The sequence below is a fragment of the Macaca thibetana genome, chromosome 7 (genome assembly GCF_024542745.1).
Source record: "Macaca thibetana thibetana isolate TM-01 chromosome 7, ASM2454274v1, whole genome shotgun sequence".
Taxonomy (NCBI): Eukaryota; Metazoa; Chordata; class Mammalia; order Primates; family Cercopithecidae; genus Macaca; species Macaca thibetana.
Genome location: NC_065584.1, coordinates 72,636,356 through 72,659,789, shown reverse-complemented (window position 1 = coordinate 72,659,789; position 23,434 = coordinate 72,636,356). Strand labels below are relative to the sequence as shown.

Genomic DNA, 23,434 nt, shown 5'->3' with positions numbered 1-23,434 from the left:
CTGGCTAGAGCTAGTTTAAATGCCCCCTTTGTGGGTGGGCATCAGCTGAGTTTGTTCTATTTTTGCTTTCTGCTCTAATGGGGCAGCACTGAGTTCAATGCAATGTCTCACAATTGCTGCACTCTCCCCCTCCCAAACACTCAGATTCTTTCTCTGCACCACATTGCTGCTGCAGGGGGATGGGAGAGGAATGGCAGTGGTGATTCAAGACCGTTTTTCGTATCTCTTCAGTGCCTCTTTTGGTGATACAAAGTTAAAACCAGGTACTGTGAGTGCTCACCTGATTTTTGGTTCTTTTGAAGGTGCTTTTTGTACATGTGTAGATAGTTGTTAAATTGGTATCCTTGCAAGGGGATGATCAGTGGAGCCTTTTATTCTGCCTTCTTGCTCCACCCCTTCTCCTCTGTCTATGGTACTTTTGTCCTGTAGAGTTGAGTAGATATAAAGGAGAACATGTGGCCTACAGAGCTTAAAATATTTACCATTTGACCCTTAACAGAAAAAAATTGCTGATCCCTGGTATCAATGAATATCATAAACCTCAGTTGAGGTCAGGAGTAGAGAAGTAATGAGTGTGAAGGAGCAGTGGCGTCTAGGAGAGGACCTCTCCTTTCTCACTGGTTGGTCCTATAGCATACTATAGGATAATGAGCAGCTATTATTAAGAAACATTGTCATAGGTTCTGGGGAACCATTAAAATGTTTTAAGCAGGCCAGGCATGGTGGCTCATGCCTGTAATCCCAGCACTTTGGGAGGCCAAGGCGGGCAGATCATGAGGTCAGGAGTTTGAGACCAGCCTGGGCAATATGGGGAAACCCCATCTCTACTAAAAATACAAAAATTAGTCAGGCGTGGTGGCACATGCCTGTAGTCCCAGCTACTAAGGGGGCTGAGGCAGAAGAATTGCTGGAACCTGGGAGGCGGAGGTTGCAGTGAGCTGTGATTGTGCCACTGCACTCCAGCCTGGGCGACAGAGCGAGACTCTGTCTCAAAAAAAAAAAAAAAAAAATGTTTTAAGCAAAAGTGTGATATGTATATTTTAGAGAGACCTCTCTGGCAGCTGGGTGGAAAAAGGAGTTGAAAAGGATAAGACTGAGGCACTGAAGTTGAGTCAGAAGGCTGCTGAGTGATCCAGGTGTGGGATGATGAGGGAAATGAAAGCCAGAATAAGAGTAGAGAAGGACCAGCTCAGCTTTGAGAACATTTTAGGAGATAAAAATCTCACCATTTGGTTTGGCTGCAGTGATGGGAGAAGACAGGATGATGTTCAGGTTTTCGGCTTGGGTGATGGAATGAACAAACTCTCACTCCCTAATTCCTTTTCTTTTGTCACCCTGGAAAGATGCTATCTATCAGGAACAGGTATGAGGAGAAGATAATTGAATATCTGATAATGGGGTTTTTTTGTTAGTTTGTTTTTGTTTTTTTGAGACAGAGTTTCGCTCTTGCTGCCCAGGCTGCAGTGCAATGGCGCAATCTCTGCTCACCGCAACCTCTGCCTCCTGGGTTCAAGCAATTCTGCCTCAGCCTCCCATGTAGCTGGGATTACAGGCATGCACTACCACGCCCAGCTAATTTTGTATTTTTAATAGAGATGAGGTTTCTCCATATTGGTGAGACTGGTCTCAAACTCCCAATCTCAGGTGATCCACCCACCTTGGCCTCCCAAAGTGCTGGGATTATAGGTGTGAGCCACCACACCCGGCTCATATTGGGTTTTAATGTCAGCAGAAGATCCAGGACTTGCGTTCTAGCTTACAGGGGAGAGTTAATGCTGGAGGTTTGGGTACCATCAACATAGTAGTAATAGGTTAAATGCTAAGAGTGCCTGAGCTCATCCAGGAAAACAGTGAGAAGAGTAGTGGGCTGAGTTCACAACTTTTTAGGGGTGGGATGGGGAACACCAGCATAGGAAGGAAGGTCAGAGAAGAAGTTTCATATATTAGAACAGTCAGAACAAGGCAGAAAGAATCTATTCAGTAGAGTGTCACAAATATCAAAACAGTACAAAATAGAGATTTGGTAAAGTGAGGACTGAAGGGATATATTGGGTTTGGCAACTAAGGAATCATTGATGACCTTAGGAAGAACAGTTTCAGTAGTTTAATGGGGGCCAAATTCAGCCAGGTTATAGCCGCTGAGTGAATACACGTTGAGTGTAAACTCTACTTTTGAGAAGTTTACATGAAAATTAGAAAGATGATATAGTGGTGGCTAGAGGATGGTGGAGTCAAGAGAGGGTTTAGGGAGATAGGCTTGTGCCTGTTTGAAGGAAGAAGAAAAGAAAAGAAGGAAAAGAAAACAGAGATAAAAATTAGTGAGTAAACAGGATATGTAGGAGAGAAAAAGGAATATTGCTGAGCAAAAGTAGCAGGTTTGCCAAAGAGAGCACAAATGGGGAGGTTGGAGATGAAGGAAATATCATTTGAGGCTGTAGAAAAGAAAGTGAAGATGGGTGTGGATGATATATTGGTAGAAAGAGGGAACAATGGGAGAAATGATACCTGCCGTGTTAAGCAGTATACAAAATGAGAGAGATGAGAGTCAAGTAGATTACTAGAGAGAGTGGGGAAGGTTTGGAATGGTTCTTGAGGGGATGTCAAGATGCTAACTCAAGGCAGAAGGATTATGGCAGAGGGTGGGTGCTGAGGTTTGAATCTGTGAATTAGTATATATTACTGTCTGTGATGGTGTGATTTAATATATTTCCAACAGAGCTTGGCTCACCCAAGAACAGAAGTAGTAAGGACAAAGGGTAGCATTGGTCCAGAGTTTGGGTTTTGTTGGTTAGATGTGGCACATGATAAAAAGCAAGAGAAGGCGCTTCTGACAGAGTAAGTAGTTAACATGGTCTGCATGGGGTCCAGGCCAGATAGGAAAAGGAGAAAGGCCAAAGAGCACTATATGAGAGGATTCAAGGGACTGGTTGGCTCTTCGTGCGTGCACGTGTGTGTGTGTGTGTGGTTTTGTTTTGGTTGGTTGGTGGTTTTTTTTTCTCGCCATTTGTATTAATTTGCTAAAGCTGCTATTGTAAATACCACAGATCGGGTAGCTTTACCAGCAGAAATTAATTTTCTCACCATTCTGGATTCTAGAAGTCCAAGATCAAGGTGTTGTCAGATTTGACTTCTCCTGATCCCTCTCTCTTTGGCTTGCCGATGGCTACCTTCTTGTGGTATCTTCACGTGACCTTCCTCTGGTGTGTTCCTGTTACCATCTTTGTGCAAATTTCCTCTTCTTATAAGGACACCAGTCAGATTTGATCAGGGCCCATCCTTATGACCTTATTTTACCTTAATTACCTCTTTAAAGGTCTATCTCCAAATACAGTCACATTCTGAAATACTATGGGTTGAGACTTCAACATATAAATTTGGTGAGGGGACACAAGTCATTGTAATACTGTTCATTGTAAATATGTATTAATAAAACTATATTATATTCAGCATTTTAAATTATTTTGTGTTAGGAGCATTAGAAACATCTAGTTGACAAATAGCTGGAACTGCCTTCAATGATGCTTTCTAAAGCTTGACTATAATTTGAGATTATGAGGTATAAACCAAGGAATAATTATTAAATCCATGTTGAATATTTTTGTCTACTTAAAAAAATTATGTCAGCTAGCCTCCATGAGCACCTAAAATGAGCATTATAAAAGTTATTTTAGGCTTATATGTTTTCCCCAAATAGTACTCTTTTGTTCAAAACAAAGTAAATGAGATGATAACCTCTAATGTAGTGGCTTTCAACCCTGGCTGCTGGTTAGAATACTTGGGAAGTGTTTAAAACTGCTACCTGGACCCCAGCCACTAAGATACTGATTTTTTTTTAGACAGAGTCTCCCTCTGTTGCCCAGGCTGGAGTACAGTGGTGCCATCTGGGCTCACTGCAACCTCCGTCTCCTGGGTTCAAGCGATTCTCCTGCCTCAGCCTCCTGAGTAGCTGCGACTACAGGTGCATACCACCACGCCTGGCTAGTTTTTGTATTTTTCGTAGAGACGGGGTTTCACCATGTTGGCCAGGCTGGTGTCAAACTCCTGACCACAAGTGACTGCCCACCTCAGCCTCCTGAAGTGCTGGGATTGCAAGCATGAGATGCTGTGCCTGGCCAAAGATACTGATTTTTTATATAAGTTTTTTTGGTTTTGGTTTTTAAAATTAGAGACGGGGTCTCACTGTGTTGCTCAGGCTGGTCTTGAACTCCTGGGCTCAAGTAATTCTCCTGCCTTGGCCTCCTAAGGTGCTGGGATTATAGATGTGAGCCACCGTGCCCAGGAATATTTTGATTTTTTCAACTATCGTTTTATTGAGGTATATCTGACATACAGTAAACAGCATATATTTAAAGTGTACAACTTTATGAGTTTTGACATATGTATATACCTGTAGAACTGTTACTGCAGTCCAGATAATGAACATATGTATCACCCCCAAAAGTTTCCTCATGCCATTTTGTAATGACTCCCCCTTGCCCTACTATCCCCAGGCAACCACTATGGAATCATACAATATATACTTTTTTGGGGGGGGTCTGATTTGTTTTATTCAGCATAATCATTTTGAGATTTCATCCTTGTTTTGTGTCTCAATAGTTCTTTCATTTTTATATTTGAGTAGTATTCCAATGTGTGACTATTTTACAATTTGTACATTTGTTGATGGACATTTAGGTTATTTCCAGTTTGGTGCTACTATAAATAAAGCTGTTTAGAACAGTCTTAGACAAGTCTTTGTGCTTTTGTTGTTAGTTTTCTAGGGCTGCCCTAACAAATTACCACAAACTGGGTAGCTTCAAATGACAGACCTTTACTGTGTCACAATTCTGGAGGCTAGAAATCTGAAATCAAGGTGTTGGCACGGTCATGCTCCTTTTGAAGGATCCAGGGAAGAATCCTTCCTTCTCCTTCCTACCTTCAGAAGCCAGATCCTGGCAGTTGATGGTGTCCTTGGCTTTTAGCTGCATCACTCCATTCTCTGCTTCTGTCTTCACATGGCCTTCTCTGTGTGTGTGTATCTCTGGGGGCCATCTCTTCTTCTATAAGGCTACAAGTTATGGGATTTAGAGCCCACCCTGATTTAGCATGACCTTGTCTTATTTCATTTACAAAGACCCTCTTTCTACATTCACGTTCTGTGTTTCCTGCTAGCCATAAATTTTGAGGTTACACTATTCAACCTACTACAGCTTTTTTTTCTCTTGGGTAACTCTCTTAGGACTGGAATGGTTGGGTCTTATGGTAGATGTCTTATGGTAGATGTGTGTGTGTTTGTAGCTTTTTCAGAAACTGCCCAGCTGTTTTCCAGAGTAGCTGTACCATTTTGCATTTCCACCAGCAGAGTAGGAGGGCTATAGTAGCCCCACATCCTCGCCAATGTTTAGTATGGTTAAGGTTAGTCTCTTTACTGTTCTAATAGGTGTGAAGTGATATCTCATTGTGATTTTAATTTAGATTTTCCTAATGACTAATGTTGTTGAGCATCTTTTTATGTGCTTAGTTGCTATCCATATATCTTTGGTGTAACATTTGTTCAGATTTTTTGCCTATCTTAAAAATTGGATTGTTTTATTATTAAGTTGTAAGAACTGTTTCTACACTCTACATATAAGTCCTAAGTCCGATATATTTTGCAAATATTTTCTCTCAGTCTGTGGTTGACTTCCATTTCATAACATGGAGATTCTGATTTAATTGCTTTGGCTTGGTGGAGTCCAGGTATTAGGATTTTCAAAAGCTTCCAGGTGATTTTAAAGTGCAGCCAGAATCAAGAACAGTTGCTTCTAATGTGAGATTTTGAAGAACCTTCGGGTATGGCAGCTGCTTTTCTGTTGAATAGCTTTGGGAGAAAAATCTCAGTTATTATATAAATTTTTAGCTTTTCTGTTTTAAACATTTGTTTACTGTAATTAGACAACATAGCCAGCAGATGGCAATAATGTTACATATAAATTATTCTAGGTATGACCAGGTCAATCAGGTTAAAGGATTTGTTGAACTTTTTAAATATTAAACTGAAAGATATCTGTCGGTTTTGTGTAAGTCAGATTAGTGATAGTAGGTAGAGAAGACAGTGGTATATGTGAATTTTAAGTGAACAAAGCAGAATTCCAAATAGTTTGCATCTACTGATTTAACTACTGAAACTAATTGAGTGGGCATCAGTGAAGGTCAAAAAGTGAATTTGGAGCTATGTGCATAGTGTTACTTCAATGTTAATTAGGTTTTTTTCTTATTTTCCTTCTTTTTTTCTCTTTTTTTTTTTTTTTTGTTTGTTTGTTTGTTTTGTTTTGTTTTTTGAGACAGGTTCTTACTATTCACCCAGGCAGGAATACAGTGGCATGATCATAACTCATTGCAGCTTTGAACTCCTGGGCTGAAGTAATCCTCCTGCCTCATCCTCCTGGGTAGCTAGGATTCAGGTGTGTGCCATCACATCTGGCTAATTTTTTTATTTTAATTTTTTTGTAGAGATGGGGTCTCGCTATGTTGCCTAGGCTGGTCTTGAATTCCTGGCTTCTAGTGGTCCTCCCACCTAGGCCTCCCAAAGTGCTGAGATTTCAGGTGTGAGCTACTATGCCCAGCCATGGTTCTTGATAATAACATTAAATGACAGTCAGATTTTTTATATTCAACTACAAAGATAAGAATTCAATTCTTTAATCTTTTCATTAGAGAAAATTTCAAACATATGCAAAAAGAGACTAATATAATGGACCCCCATCCTCCATGATTATTAACTCATGACCCCCAGGGTCTTGCTCTGTCACCCTGGATGATTATCCTTAACTCATACAGACCACAACATCTGGGCAATTTTTTTTTTTTTTTTAAAAGATGGAGTGTTGCTCTTGTCGCCCAGTCTGGAGTGCAATGGCGTGATTTCGGCTTACTGCAACCTGTCTCCTGGGTTCAGTTCAAATGATTCTCCTGCCTCAGCCTCCCGAGTAACTGGGATTACACCTAAGCCCAGCTAATTTTTGTATTTTTAGTGGAGACGGGGAGTGCAGTGGCTTGAACTCCTGACCTCAGGTGATCCACCCGCCTCAATCATGGCTCACTGCAGCTGTAGAGGGAGTCTCACTGCCAAGGCTGGGCTCAAAAGTGATCTCCCAAAGTGCTGGGATTATAAGTGGGAGCCCCCCACCTCATCCTGCCTGAGGGCTTGCCTTTTGCCGAGCTGGGGTTGCAATGGTGTGATCATAGTTCACTGCAGGACTACAGGCTAATTTTTAAATTAAAAAAAAAAATTAGATGGGGTAGAGATGAGGTTGGGCTTGGTAGCTCACACGTGTAATCCTAGCACTTTGGGAGGCCGATATGCCACAACATCTGGGCAATTTTTTTTTTTTTTTTAAAAGATGAGACCAGCCTGGGGCAGCATGGCAAAACTCTTTCTCTAATAAAAATGCAAAAAATTAGAGATGGTGCAAGGTTGTAGTGCTACTCTTGAGTTCGAACCCGGGAAGTCAGTGAGCCTAGATTGCGCCACTGCATTCCAGCAGCCTGCAAGTGGCGTGTAAAGATGGGATTTCCAGGCGGCTCTACTGATCCAACCTGCTTCCTCTGGGATTGCTGGGAGCCACCATGCTTGGCCTAAATTCTCTTTTCAGCTTTCTTTGTTCAAATGAGTACTTCTTGTACTTTAAGAAATACTTTAGAATTGCAGTTCCTATAGCCTCCCGAGTTCTAAGCTTTTGTTTTTTGTTTTGCTTTGGGTCTCATTACAGTGGCGTAATCTCTGCGCAACCTCTGCAATGACGAGCCAGGCATGCACCACACGTGGCTAATTTTTGTATTTTTAGTGGAGACAGGATGGTTTCACCATGGGATTACAGGCCAGGCCCAGCCTGGTCATAAATAATTTTTTTTTTTTTTTTTTTGAGACAACTGCCTGTCACCCAGGCTGGAGTGCCTCAGGTGATCCATGCCATTCCCGCCTCAGCCCCCCACCAAGTGTATTTTTAGTGGGATTAGCCAGGATGGTCTCGCGTGATCCGCCCACCTCAGCCCCCCAAAGTGCTGGGATTACAGGCGTGAGCCACCACGCCCCGCCTCAATAACATTTTTATAGAAAATAATTCTATTGTCCAGAACAAAACCAATATTGGTGAGAAGAGTACATTGTCTTACATTTTTGCAGGTCTTTTCAATAATATGGCTTAATAAAAGATGGGTAGTTTTTTTTTGTTTGTTTGGTTTTTGAGATAGAGTTTTGTTCTTGTTGCCCAGACTAGAGTGCAATGGCACGATCTTAGCTCACCGCAACCTCTGCCTCCCAGGTTCAAGCGATTCTCCCGCCTCAGCCTTCCCAAGTAGCTGGAATTATAGGCATGGGCCACCAAGCCTGAATAATTTTGTATTTCTGGTAGAGACGGGGTTTCTCCATGTTGGTCAGGCTGGTATCGAACTCCCGACCTCAGGTGATCTGCCCACCTCAGCCTCCCAAAGTGTTGGCATTACAGGCGTGAGCCACCGCTCCCAGCCAAAGACAAGTAGTTTTTTTTTAAATAAATGGCAAAAAAAACCCTTATATTTAGAATTAGCCAGTTGGACTCAGTTTAGGTTATCCCAATTTTGTTGGCAACATCCAAAACATCATAGTTAGGAGCCGGTCAAACATAGGCTGGCTTCTCTCTATCAGTCCTGATTAGGGTGTTGATCGTGGCCATGTCAGTGTCACAGACCTTCTTTATATAGCCTGTTTGATCTGGTGCTTGTTGGCTTTGATAACCACAGTGAACACAGATGTGGTATTGTCTTCACAGTCAGCTCAGTGGTCAAGGGGAACTTGATGGCATAATAGTAAAGCTTGTTTCTCCTGCAGGTTCTCTACTGAGGGTGTTTGGGCTACCTTCAAAGCCAAAGTGTGTTGGGCTACTGGAACATAGGTGACCTGCAGATCTTTTTTTGTGTGCGACTGGATGCCTTTCAACACTGCCTTGTTGGCCTTCAAAGCCTTAACTTTGGACTTGGCTTTGGGAGGAGCAGGGATTTCCTTCTTTGCTTTCAGCATCATCATTTTGGTGAAAAGAGTTGACAGCTGGATTTTTGTATCTGTTTCTATATTCAGTCTGTTGTGGTATGGTGTTCTGGTTGAAGCATATGAAGAAAATGGAAGCTCATGGAAATAGGTAGTTGGAAAAGCAGAGAGGATTTTGTTGGCTCTTGGAGATAATCATAATTGTTCTTTGATACTATGCCCAAACTCTACTGTACACTTGTGAGCTTATGAGAGTGAAAACGGCATATAACATCTCAGTGTTATGAAAATAGTTTTAACTTTGCAGATCCCCTGAGAGGGTCTTGGGGATACCCAGCAGTCCTTGAACCACAGTTTTAGAAAATACTCTGGTTTAGACATGATTTTCTTTTTCTTTCTATTGTAAAAGTTCAAGTAAAGTTTATTTCCCTCTATTTTATTACACAAGCATATTAACAAAGGAGCTAAAACAAAAAGACAACAGTCTCAGTACTCAGTATATTTTCTATTAGTTTCTTATGTTCTTTTTTAGTTTGTTTTACGAGACCCTTGTCACCCAAGCTAGAGTGCAGTGGCGTGATCATAGCTCATTGCAGCCTCAACCTTCCAGGCTCAAGTGATCCTCTCACCTTAGCCTCCTGAGTATTTGAGACTACAGGCACGCACCACCACGACCAGCTAATTTTTTAATTTTTTTGTAGAGATGGGGGTCTCACTTTGTTGCCTGGGCTTGTCATGAACTCCTGGGCTCAAGTAATCCTCCAGCCTTGGCCTCCCAAAGGTTGGGATTACAGGCGTGAGCCACTGCACCTGGTGCTTTTTTAGTTCTTATTGAGACTTCTTAATCATTTTCTTTTACTTTTCAAAATGGAAGTGGGTTTCATTCTGATTATAATATTTATTAAGTATAAAAAATTTCATCAACACTTGTGAAAAGGGGAAATTTTTTTTTCTGTCAAAATAGCTATAAAGAAAGATAAAAGGCCAGGTGCAGTGGCTCATGCCTATAACCCTAGCACTTTGGGAGGCTGAGGCAGGCGGATAACGAAGTCAAGAGATCAAGACCATCCTGGCCAACATTGTGAACCCCAGCTCTACTAAAAATAGAAAAATTAGCTGGGCCTGGTAGCGCGCGTGCGCCTGTAGTCCCAGCTACTCAGGAGGCTGAGACAGGAGAATCGCTTGGACCCAGGAGGCAGAGGCTGCAGTGAGTCGAGATTGTGCCACTGCACTCCAGCCTGGCGACAGAGCAGGACTCCATCAGGAAAGAAGGAAGGAAGAAAGGAAGGAAGGAGGGAGGAGGGAGGAGGGAGGAGGGAGGGAGGGAGGGAGGGAAGGAAGGAAGGAAGGAAGGAAGGAAGGAAGGAAGGAAGGAAGGAAGGCAGGCAGGCAGGCAGGCAGGCAGGCAGGCAGGCAGGCAGGCAGGCTAGCTGGCCTACCCTGATCCATTCATTTTGAACTTTAATTTAATTTTATTATGTATTTATTTATGTATTTGTTTATTTTTTGAGATGGAGTTTTGCTCTTGTTGCCCAAGCTAGAGTGCAATGGCACTGTCTTGGCTCACCGCAACCTCCACCTCCTGGGTTCAAGTGATTCTCCTGCCTCAGCCTCCTGAGTAGCTGTGATTACAGGCTCCTGCTACCATGCCTGGCTAATTTTTTTGTATTTTTAGTAAAGAAGGGGTTTCACCATGTTGGCCAGGCTGGTCTCGAACTCCTGACCTCAGGTGATCCACCCTCCTCGGCCTCCCAAAGTGCTGGGATTACAGGTGTGAGCCACCGCACCCAGCCCCATTTTGAAGATTTAATGAAACTTTAATCATAATCACAGTCCCCATAATTCTGTGATTTAGAAGTTTTTAAATAAAGCTTTAATGATTTAGGATTCTCCTTTCTGGAAAAGAAAAGGAGGCAGACAAATTGCCTGTGGTACATTTAATTGAGTTTTTAGGGTTAAGTTTAAAGCAAACCATTTGTGCTGCTTGATGGTATCTCTTTAGTTAATTGACAAAGAGGGGGCCTTCTGGTGTTTCTCTAAATACCAATTTAAGACAGGACATATGACCCAAATGAAATGTCAGTATAAGAACTTATCTAATTTAGGTCTTTAGGGATATATATTTTTTTCTTTATTTGGTTACAAACTGAAAGATGTGAACTGAGCTCTTTATCACAGTCTCCAGAGCCTTCTCTTTTCTCTGGGTTTGAAGATCTTGTCATCTCTAAAATGAACTGTGGGTTTTTTCCCCCACATTTAAATAAATGTTGTGTGGTAAATGGAAAACTTTGGGGGCTTAGTGATTTTTTTAAACTCTGAGAAAGAAATTTAATTATCTGCAAAATATAGTTTTAAGCCACGTATTTTAAAGTACAGGCATACTTTGAAGACATTGCAAGTTTGGTTCTAAGCTTTATTGTAAATATTGCAATAAAGTGGGTCACACAAATTTTTTGGTTACCCAGGTCATATAAAAGTTATCTTTCCGTGGCTGGATATGGTGGCTCACACCTGTAATCCCACTGCTTTGGGGCCTAGGCAGGAACATTGCTTGAGGCCAGGAGTTCGACTGCAGCCTGGGGAACATAGTGAGACCTCATCTCTACAAAAAAATTTTTTTTAATTAGCTGGGCTTGGTGGTGTGTACCTGTAGTCCTAGCTACTTTGGAAGGCTTAGTTTGTAGGATCACTCAAGCCCAGGAGTTCACGGTGACAATGAGTTATAATTGTGCCACTGAATTCCAGCCTGGGTGACAGAGTGAGACTCTGCCTCTAAACAACAACAAAACTTATCTTTCCACTATGCTGTAGACTATTAAGTATCAATAGCATTATATCTAAAAACAAACAAACAAAAAAATCCAAAAACCGTGTATAGATACCTTAATTTAAAAATACTTTATTGCTAAAAAATATGCTGATGGTCATCTGAGCCTTCAGCAAGTTGTAATCTTTTTGCTGATGGGGAGTCTTGCTTGCCTTGATGTTGATAGCTGCTGACTGATCAAAGTGGTGGTGTTTATTGAAGGCTGGGATAGCTATGATAATTTCTTTATTTTTTTGAGACAGAGTCTCACTCTGTCACCCAGGCTGGAGTGCACTGGCAAGATCATGGCTTACTGTAGCCTCCACTTCTCAGGCTCACATGATCCTCCCACTTCAGCCTCCTGAGTAGCTGCAACTTCAGGCTCACATCACTATGTCTAGCTGATTTTTTCTAATTTTTTGTCAAGATGGGGTTTTGCCATGTTGCCCAGGCTGGTTTTGAACTCCTGGGCTCAAATGGTCCACCCGCCTCAGCCTCCCAAAGTGCTGGGATTACAGGCATGAACCACTGTGTGGCAATTTCTTAAAATAAGACAATAATGAAGTTTGCCACATAAATTGACTCTTCTCATCACAGAAAATTTTTCTGCAGCATGCAGTGCTTTTTGAAAGCATTTTACCACAGTAGAACTGTTTTCAGAATTGGAGTCAGTCCTCTCAAATCCTGCTGCTGCTTTGTCAACTAAGTTTACGTAATATTCTAAATTCTTTGTTATCATTTTAACAATATTTACAATGTGTCCACTAGGAGTGAGTTTTATCTCAAGAAACCACTTTCTTTGCTCATCCATAAGAAGAAATTCCTAATCCAAGTTTTATTTTGTGATTGAAGCAATTCAGTCACATCTTCAGGCTCCACTTCTAATTCTAGTTCTCTTGCTATTTCCACCATATCTGCAGTTCCTTCTTTCACTGAAATTTTGAACCCCTCAAAGTCATCCATCAGGGTTGGTGTCAACTTCTTCCAAACATGTTACTGTTGATATTTTGACCTCTTTCCATGAATCACAAATGTTCTTAGTGGCATGTAGAATGGTGAATCCTTTCCAGAAAGTTTTCCATTGACTTTGCCCATATCCTTCAGAGCAATCACTGTCGATGACAGCTATAGCCTTATAAAACATATTTTTCAAATAATAAGGCCAGAAAGTCGAATTTACTCTTTGATCCGTGGGCTTTAGAATGGATGTTGTGTTGGTAGACATGAAAACAACTTTCATCTCCTTATACATCTCCATAAGAGCTCTTGGGTGACTATGTGCGTTGTCACTGAGCAATATTGTTTTGAAGAGTCTTTTTTTTGGAGCAGTAGGTCTCCACAATGGGCTTGAAATATTCAGTAAACCATGCTGTAAACAGATGTGCTATTAGCCAGGCTTTGTTCCATTGATAGAGCTTAGGCAGAGGAGATTTAGCATAATTGTTAAGGACCCTAAGATTTTTAGAATGGTAAATGGGCATTGACTTCAATTTAAAGTCACCAGCTGTATTAGCCCATAACAAGAGAGTCAGCCTGTCCCTTGAAGTTTTGAAGTCAGGCATTGACTACTTCTCTCTAGCTATGAAAGTTCTAGATGGCATCTTCTTCCAGTAGAAGGCTGTTTTGTCTCCACGGAAAATCTGTTGTTTAGTGTAGCCACCTTCATCAGTGATCTTAGATCTTCTGGATAACTTGCTGCAGCTTCTACATCAGTACTTGATGCTTCACCTGGCACTTGTTTTGTTTTTTGCGTTGGTTACACCCATCTTTGCCCGTAACCTCCCAGCAGCCTATATGTTGCACTTTTTAATTTTTTTTTTTTAAATACAGTGTCTCATTCTGTCATCCAGGCTGAAGTGTGGTGCTACGATCATAGTCCATTGGGGCCTCGAACTCCTGTGCTCAAGCAATCCTCCCATCTAAGCCTCCTGAGTAACTAGACTACAAGCATACCACCATACCTGGATCATTTTTAAATTTTTTGTAGAGATAGGATCTTGCTATGCTGTGCAAGCTCGTCTTAAACTCCTGACCTCGAGTGATCCTCTTGCTTCAGCCTCCCAAAGTACTGTGATTACAGATTGAGCCACCATGCCTGGCACCTTGCATTTTTATGTTATGGAGATTGCTTATTTTCTTAAACCTTTTGAGCCAAATTCTGCTAGCCTCCAACTTTTCTTCTGCAACTTCCTCACCTCTCTTAGCCTTTGTGGAATTGAAGCATTCAGGCCTTGCTCTGAATTAGGCTTTGGCTTAAGAGAATGTTGTGGCTGGTTTGATCTTTTATCCAGACCACTAAAACTTTCTTCATATCAGCAATAAGGCTATTTTGCTTTCTTATTTATTTGTTCACTGAAGTAGCACTTCTAATTTCTTCCGAGAACTTTGCATTTGCAAAGTTTGGTACCTAGCTTTTGGCCTATCTTAGCTTTTTTTTTTTTTTTTTTTTTTTTTTTTTTTTTGAGGCAGGGAGACAGAGCCTCGCTCTGTCACCCAGGCTGGAGTGCAGTGGCACGATCTCGGTTCACTGCATCCTCCGCCTCCCGGGTTCAGTTGAGCAATCCTCATGCCTCAGCCTCCTGAGTAGCTGGGAATTACAGGCGTGTGTCACCACACCCAGCTAATTTTTAGTAGAGATGGGGTGTCGCCATGTTTCCCAGGCTGGTCTAGGACTCCTGGCCTCAAGTGATCCGCCTGCCTCGGCCTCCCAAAATGTTGGGATTACAGGCGTGAGCCACCATGCCCAGCCCAGTCTTAGCTTTCGACATGCGTTCCTCACTAAGCTCAATGATTTCTAGCTTTTGATTTAAAGTATAAGACCTGAGACTCTTCCTTTCACGTGAACACCTAGAGGCCATTGTAGAATTATTAATTGGCATAATTTCAATATTGTTGTGTCTCAGGTAATAGGGAGGCCTGAACAGAGGGAGAAAGATGGGGAAATGGCTGTTGGTGGAGCAATCAGAAGTCACACAACATTTATTGATTAAGTATGCTGTCTTACAGCAGCACAGTTTCTGGTGCCCTAAAACAGTTACCATTCAGGTGTGTTGGTGCAAGAATTCTGGCCAAAAATGTGAAACTTCTAGAAAAATCAATGAATTCAGAATTTTAGGAAGGTTAAAAACTTAAAAGGCCAAGCAGGTCACTCCTAGCAGTGGCCTTCCCAATGTCAAATGCTTTCCTTATTTCTTCATTCTTTTTCTTTTATGTAACAGTTGACTGAAATTCTACCAGCTGGGATCCAGTCTTTTTTATGAGATTTAGCTTGCAGCAGTGTACTTTCCTGCTAAAGCATAGCTGAGTTTGGCTTTACAAGGAAATGAGAATTCGGTGTGGGTATGGGTGTTTGGCTGCTGCTGTTTTAGAGTTGGGTTGGTGATTTTTCATAGAGAACGTTTTGAGGGGCTGATCTGAGGGGGGTGCTCAAGTGGAACGTTGTATGTGGAGTGTGCTAGAGACAGAGGGATAAAGTCACCTTTACGAGGTTTAAACAAGGTGGGAGTGTGCAAAGGAGATATTTGACTTTTCTTGCGCCAAGGGCAAGAGAGTCTTGTCTTTCTTACAGCCTGTGATCTTTTCTCTCTCAGATTCAGGTTGGCATTATTACTGTTATACTATAACCCGTTGCATCATTTGTCATGGAAACCAAGCCATTTTTAAATAAATTTTTATTTATGGGAAAAGTTTTGTGAGTTCTATATAATCATCTTCTAAGTGAATTTTTAGAAACAATATTTAGAAGTGAGGTACTCCCCAAAGTGATACACTTTTTTTTTTTTTTTGAGATGGAGACTCGCTCTGTTGCTCAGGCTGGAGTGCAGTGGCCCGATCTCAGCTCACTGCAAGCTTCGCCTCCCGGGTTCACGCCATTCTCCTGCCTCAGCCTCCCGAGTAGCTGGGACTACAGGCGCCCGCCACCTCGCCCGGCTAGTTTTTTGTATTTTTTAGTAGAGACGGGATTTCACCGGGTTAGCCAGGATGGTTTCGATCTCCTGACCTCGTGATCCACCCGTCTCGGCCTCCCAAAGTGCTGGGATTACAGGCTTGAGCCACCACGCCCAGCTGTGATACACTTTTAGTGTTACTTTTCTTAAAAAATTTCTTTAAAAATTCTGCCTAGTTTTTCTATAGCTGTTGCCTAAATGTATCGATTTTATTGCTTTTTCATTTGGTCTTCTTAGAGAATAGAATAATGTAAATAAGATACTAGATTAGAAACAATAATACTGGTGCTGAAGACTGACAGCTTACTTCTGAAGGAAGAAAAATCTATCAGTGTGAAAAAGCAGCAGCCGAAATGTTGAGAATAAGGCCTCTGATCTCCACCGAACCAAACTCCCAATCTTTATACACATGTTCCTCCTATAGTCTTCCCTATCTCAGTAAATACAACTTTTTCCTTCTAGCTATTCAGGTCAAAAAGGTCAGAATCATCCTTGATTCCGCGCTTTCCTTCATATCCCCTAGCACTCCCTATTTTCTATCTCTGCTTTATTTTTCTCCATAGCACTTATCTGATATGCTACACACACACACACACACACACAGCTTTTACTATATATCTTTTCTTTGTATAGAGTGAAAGCACCACAAGGGTAGGGATTTTTGTCTGTTTAGAATACTGCTGTATCTTCTGTTTAGAATACTGCTGTATCTTTGTGCTTTACATAAAGATGCTCAATTTGTTGAATAAATAAATAATAGTTACCATACTGAATTCTTAGTGTCAGGCTAAGATCTTTGTACTAGGATCTTTGTATCAGTTATTTCTAATTTTTGTGACAATACTACAAGGAAGGCAGCCTCCCCTTTTTTGCTAAACCTCAGAGAGGTTAAGTGACTTGCCAAGCAAGGTTTGTAAGTAACAGAATTAAGATTGGAATGCACATCTGTCTGATTCCCAAATATGAGTTCTATTCATTAAGCTTCCCTGTATTCATAATGAAAGGGTCACTGAAAAATTTAATAAGATATTGTTCAGTGTTCTTCATTTGATGAAGGAAACTGTATACTATATTTCTTTTTTTTTTTTTTTTTTTGAGACGGAGTCTGGCTCTGTTGCCCAGGCTGGAGTGCAATGGCCGGATCTCAGCTCACTGCAAGCTCCGCCTCCGGGGTTTACGCCATTCTCCTGCCTCAGCCTCCCAAGTAGCTGGGACTACAGGCGCCCACCACATCGCCTGGCTAGTTTTTTGTATTTTTTTTTGAGTAGAGACGGGGTTTCAACGTGTTAGCCAGGATGGTCTCGATCTCCTGACCTTGTGATCTGCCCATCTCGGCCTCCCAAAATGCTGGGATTACAGGCTTGAGCCACCGCGCCCAGCCTGTATACTATATTTCTGACAACAGTTTCCATCTTGGATTATCTTGATTTTAAAAGATTAAAATGAAATAAAATTGGGTGTTTAAAGGAGCATGCCTCAGTTATCTGGAATATTTAGGTATATGTAGAGTGCATTATTCCCCCAAACTGCAAAGTAGAAGGGAGTATTATTTGTATTCTTAGAGAAGGTTAAGAGGTCCTCACTCAAATACTAATTCTGTTTGTTAACTAATTTTAACTTGCTTTTTAAAAAGCAAATATTTATATAAGGGTTATTAGAAGCTAGTCACTGTTAAGAGTACTTTATAAATATTAACTAACTTAACATATATCTTTATAATAACCTTGGGAAAGTTACTTCAGCACTTTGTTCTTTTTCCTGGTCTTTAAACAGAGACAGTTGGTCCAGATGATCTCCAAAGCCCACTCCAGTTCTGCAGTGTTAAGGCTTTCTAACTAACACATAGTTAGTTATGTGTTAAGGAAGTTAGATAAGGTCAGCTTTTCCTAGTGGGAGCAGAGATGAGAGTGGAGCCCCAAAGACAGTGCAGAGTAGAACCGAAAGTTGTGATTTAGGTGAATTAAAAGTGCAGAGTCTGTATGTAGCACAGTGTCAGTTTGGGAGGGAAGGAAGTCAGCATCAAATCATTGCTGAGGTTTTGATGATGTGAAGCTCCTTTCCTTAATATCTAAAGGGAGAAATTCCAAGTTATTATGTCTTGAGCAGAGCACATGACACCTCCTTATTAATCAACACTACTTTTTAGCTATAGGTTGAAATATGGCTTGTGGTTCTTCAAGATTTTAAGAAATAGGAAATAGGAGAGTTAAGGATTTGGTACATGAAAATATCAAACCTGAATCTGATCAAGCATCTAGAGCTCACTACTAATTTACTGGAAAAACAGGGGGCAGAGGAATATGTTAAATTACGCCTCAAGGGTACAATTACCAAATACCATCTGTGGGAAACTACAGGGCAACCCAGTTTCTTCCAATAAATCAATTGAAAAAAAAAAAAAAGAGAGATGGAGCAATGACCTATAGATAAAAGCAATTGGAGATAAAGCAACCATTTGCAGTGTATGGATCATATTGGACCCTTAGTTCCTGATTTGAACAATCAGGGGAATCTGAACACCAGTTATTGGAGGTATTAAGAAATTTTTGTTGATTTTTATTTAGGGTTAATAATGTTAGTGAGTTAAAACTCTTTTTTTTTTTTTTTTTTTTTGAGGCAGGGTCTTAATCTGTCACCCAGGCTGGAGTGCAGTGGCACAATCACGGCTCATCACAGCCTCAACCTCCCAGGCTCAGGTGATCCTCCCACCTCAGCCTCCTGAGTAGCAAGGACTACAGGTGCATGCCACCACACCCGGCTAAGTTTTGTACTTTTTGTAGAGAGGGGGTTTCACCATTTTCCCAGGCTGGTCTCGAACTTCTGGGCTCAAGTGATTGCCCTTTTTTTGGCCTCCCAAAGTGCTGGAATTACAGGCGTGAGTCACTGTACCTGGCCCAAACTCTTTAGATTCAGAGCTAAACACTGAAATATTTATGGATGAAATGATGTGATGTCTAAGATATGCTTCAAAAATAACTGGGAAATAGGGGATGGAATAGATGGAGTTATATATGAAACAAAATTGGTCATGAGATGATAAAGCTAGTTTATGGGTTCATGGGGATTTATTATACTATTCTGTCTGCCTTTATATATGTTTAAGATTTTCATCTTGAAAATCTTTTTTTAAAAGCTGACAAAGGGCCAGCTGTGGTGGCTCACGACTGTAATCCCAGCACTTTGGGAGGCTGAGGTGGGAGGATCGCTTGAGCCCAGGAGTTTGAGACAAGCCTAGGCAACATAGTGAGACCCCATGTCTATTTAAAAAAAAAAAAAAAAAAAAAAAAAAAAGCTGACAAATACACATATACTTTCATGATAGAAGTTATGAAAAGGGAGATTATAAAACATTGCTTTCTCAGTGATTTTCATGCAGAAGCAACATCTTCCTATAGTAAAGGTTTCCTCAAGTAAACATATTATATGTTTATTATAATATATATAGTATATATTCATTAGAAAGGATATAACCGGTTCAGAAATACCACTATAGAGAGTGAAAGTCCCCTTCTTAAAGCACATGATACTTTTTAAATGCTGAAAATTGTCATGACATTTGCACATATGTTTCTTTTTCCATTTTTTAAATGCACAAGATAAAATTTCTTAATAGACTAGAACAACTAATTTAGATTCAGAGTCAGTTCTATAAAGGTTTCCTACTGTACTGCATTGTTTTTGCTTTGCAAAGAGGTTATTAACATTTTTTTTCTGGGTTAGGGGAGGAGTTTTTAAAAATCCTGTACAGGTTTTTAAAAACTCCTGTACAGGTTAATCCATTGTGTGGTAAAAGCTATAGCTAAAGAGGCAATGTGGAATGCTCCAGTGTGCACAATCCCTGCTTTTATCACAGGTGGCAACTGCAGATTAATTCTGGTGTGGTTAGGCTTTACACAAAGGGAAACTTGAACCTGAGAGCCTATGTCCCCAACAGTGCTAATTGGGAGATGTGGAGTGAGGGGATTTCCACTCTTTACAAGATCTCCAGTGCATTTCCTCTTTGTTTTTGCATTTTCCTTTGCTATGAAGCAGCTGCACAGAAGTAAAATGTGATTTCCTGCATTTAGGAGTTCTAGCTTTTCTTTCAGAGACTTATAATTGGAAGGGTGGAATGCATATGGATTAAGCTACCTACAGGGCTAATTTAAACATAGGTGTTTTATTTTTGTTTTTGTTTTTGTAATGAGTTCACTGCATTTGTGCCAGGAGTATTTTTGTTCAGATGTTTTGAATTAGCAGATAACTCAGGTTGTTTCAAAAGCAGGCTTCTCTCTAGGCTGATCACTGCTTTAACAGTGTGATTCTTTGCAAGCTGACTGAAAAACCACCAATGGCAAAAGTGCATTCTGTCATATTAATAAAAATACTGTAGTTCCTTTGCAGATTCATACAGTATAAATGCTTATCTTGATTATATAACCTGCAGAATTTTCCAAAATGAGAAAAATAGGCAGAGGATGTTTTTCAAGAAAATATGGTAAGGCCATATCAAGGTACAATGTTCCCAGATACAATGTCAGTGGGAATTGAAAAGAACTTATTCGCAGAGTAGATGCTCAGGAGTCATTAGACTTAGGTGAAAGTTCTTATCATAAATTAATACTTCTTTTTGTAGTCATTGTCAATATTTCTTGTCCTATTAACGGTAGTTGATTTTTTTTCTTTTTTCTTTTTTTTTTTTTTTTTTTTGAGACAGAATCTTGCTCTGTCACCCAGGCTGGAGTGCAGTGGCGCGATCTTGGCTCACTGCAAGCTCCGCCTCCTGGTTTCACGCCATTCTCCTGCCTCAGCCTCCCGAGTAGCTGGGATTACAGGCACCCGCTACCACGCCCAACTAATTTTTTATATTTTTAGTAGAAATGTTAGCCATGTTAGCCAGGATGGCCTCCATCTCCTGACCTCATGATCCTCCCGCCTCAGGCTCCCAAAGTGCTGGGATTACAGGCATGAGCCACCGTGCCCGGACGTTCATTTTTTTCAAAATATACTTAGGAGCCTATCCTAAACATGGGCCAGACCTTTGGATATTTTTGGATGTGGTTTCTTCCCAAGTCATTCACCATTGTGTTGATGGTACAAGGCTTCTCCACTTGCAATCAGAGAAACGTCAAATGACTATTAGTAAACAAGAACTGATTATTAAGTACCAGATTAGCAGAGCTGGATGATCAGATCCAAACCACAGCATTCATTATTACTGTAAACTATGTGATCAGTGAAGCTAAACTAGTATTTAAAACCCAGGCACCCACCACTACACTCAGCTAATTTTTGTATTTTCAGTAGAGACAGGTTTTCAGAATGTTGGCCAGGCTGGTCTCGAACTCCTGACCTCAAGTGATCCACCCGCCTTGGCCTCCCAAAGTGCTGGGATTACAGGTGTGAGCCACAGTGCCTGGCCTGTTAGTTTCTATTAATAAGTACACAACACCCTAAACAATTCAAGGCATCTTAATCTCCATTAAGAACAACAACAAAGTAATTTTTGTCATGCTGTTAAATCTATCACTATGGATAAAACTGGTGCAAATTGGTCAAATGGATCCAACAAACACTGATGTCCAAGTTGGGATATTGGTAACTATTAATAATGCATAACTCTTGGTCAGTAGTTTAAAAGATCTTCTCTTTATTCTTTTTCTTTTTGAAGGTTCTCAAAGAGCTTTGTTGTTTCAAAATATGTTGTTGAGCTTCCCAGTTTGCTTTCTCATCCTCAAACTGACAATGTTTTTTCTCTAATTCTTTGTGTTATGCTTCTTTTTCATTTGCTCATGGCGCTGCCATTGGAACTCAACTTCAGAGTCCTTCAGTTTTTGAGCTTTTTTTTTTTTGACCTTCATTTCAAACACCTGCTCCATCTCCAGCTCCGTCCTTCATTTTAGCTACATACTCCTTTCTTCTTCCATTTGTGCCAGAAGTCTCTTAGCCCTTATTTGTTATCAACTACATTATAAGTCACAACTGCCAGTTTTCTGCTTTCATAGTGGGCATTTAATAACATCTTTCAAATCATGCATATGTGTTATTAACGTATTTCTTAAAATTGTAAAAACAATGTTCGCCATTTTTAACTTTAGCAACACCCCAAGGATACTGCCTTCCCCTAACCCTTTTGCCATTAAGTTCAATGATACAGTATTACTACCTACCTAAGCAAGAGGTAAATGGTCCTTCATCTTTTTAACAAGCTTATTGTCTTCTTCATCTGTTTCTGGAAATTTATATGTTTTCAGTTCTTAGATTTCTTTCATTATCTGTTTTAAAGTTATTATCTGGTTTAATTCCATGTCCTGAAGGAGCAATGAAGTATAAACAAACCTGCACCCTGTTATCGGGCACCTGACATCTGTTCACTCATGATTCTGCATTTAGGTAGTCCACAGATTTAGTATCAATGTAGTCGATAACGAGCTGCCAGCAATTACTATTATCTACTGCATCTCCAAATCCTGGGGTATCAACTATTGTAAGCAGCAACTTAACACTACCTTCTTTGATTAAAACTTTGGATTGTTCCTCCTGTACAATCTTTTTAGTAATAATTCTATGAGAAAGACTTGGATATTCTGGAGAATGCAAATCTATGAGGAATCATGAGTAGATTAATGTTGTCTTTCCCGGATTTCCCACTACCATAAGTGTGAATTCAAACCTTCTCTTCACTGATTCTCTGGATACTTGATTTCGGAGATTGGCAAATCCCACACATTTCCATCATTCCAGTCGTCCAGATTCCAACAGAAGAAATCCACAGAGGAACCATGGTGCTGCTGTTGATGCTCCTCTCCTAAGCAGCAGTGGATCTTGCACTCCAGGTCATTCTTTTCAAAACGCTGATGTAATGCTGTTACTCCCCTGCCTCAAAACCTTCAGCAGTTACCCATTCCTGCCCTGAAAGTAATTCTTCCAGTTTGGCCGCAGCCTACTTTTCAGGCCATATTGCTTACCATTCTCCTCTAGAGACTCTGCTTCAGCCAGTGCCAGCTAATTAGTGGCTCTAGACTGCTTTGTGTTTTCTTCCTTTTCTTTTTCCCCTTATCTAAAATATACTCCTACCTCCAAATCCTGTTTTTCCTTCATGGCTATCTCAGTCCCTTTTCTGTCACACAACCTTTTTTGACCTCTGTAGTCTGCATTTATCTTTTCTTCCTTGGAACTTGTAGCATTTATTAACCCTGGCACACATCTGGCTATTGGTCCTATACTATGTGTTCTTGTTTTAGTGTTTAGTTTTTCACGTTAGTGTCTATTGTTATTTCAACCAGATTAGAAACTCTGAGGGACGGGACACCCGTTTGCGTATTTTCCACAATGCGTGGCATCCAGTAGGTGTGTGTAATAAATATGGTTATTTATACATTAAATAATCCAGTGCTTACATTTATTATGTCATAGCCACCATTTCAGTTAATCTTTACAGTAACTTTGAGGGAATGAGTATTTTCTCTCCGTGACAAATGAGGAAACTGAGGCTCAGAAAAGTTCGGTAACTTGCTGAAACCACACAGGTTAAGTGATGAAGTCAGGATTCAAACCCACATCTTTGGACTCAGTGACACATGCTGTTTAACCATACTGGTAATTCTGCCACCTTATGAGACTGATGTATGTGTTTTGAGGATGGGAAATTACCTACCACTTAACTTACTATTATTTACTTAATAATGGCAGAAGAAAAAGTGTGCAAACCTGGATTTG

At 40.7% G+C, this 23,434-nt stretch overlaps 2 protein-coding genes and 1 pseudogene across 3 annotated transcripts in view; 2 read left to right on the top strand and 1 right to left on the bottom strand.

The window, feature by feature from the left end:
* PSMA6 (proteasome 20S subunit alpha 6) overlaps positions 1-23,434 on the top strand; it is a 205,501-nt gene that overhangs the window by 22,783 nt on the left and 159,284 nt on the right. The gene's annotated exons all lie outside the window — the stretch shown is intronic.
* Positions 1-23,434, top strand: part of PRORP (protein only RNase P catalytic subunit) — a 149,370-nt gene that overhangs the window by 11,970 nt on the left and 113,966 nt on the right. The window lies entirely within an intron of this gene.
* On the bottom strand, positions 21,350-22,556 carry LOC126959167 (septin-7-like; annotated as a pseudogene).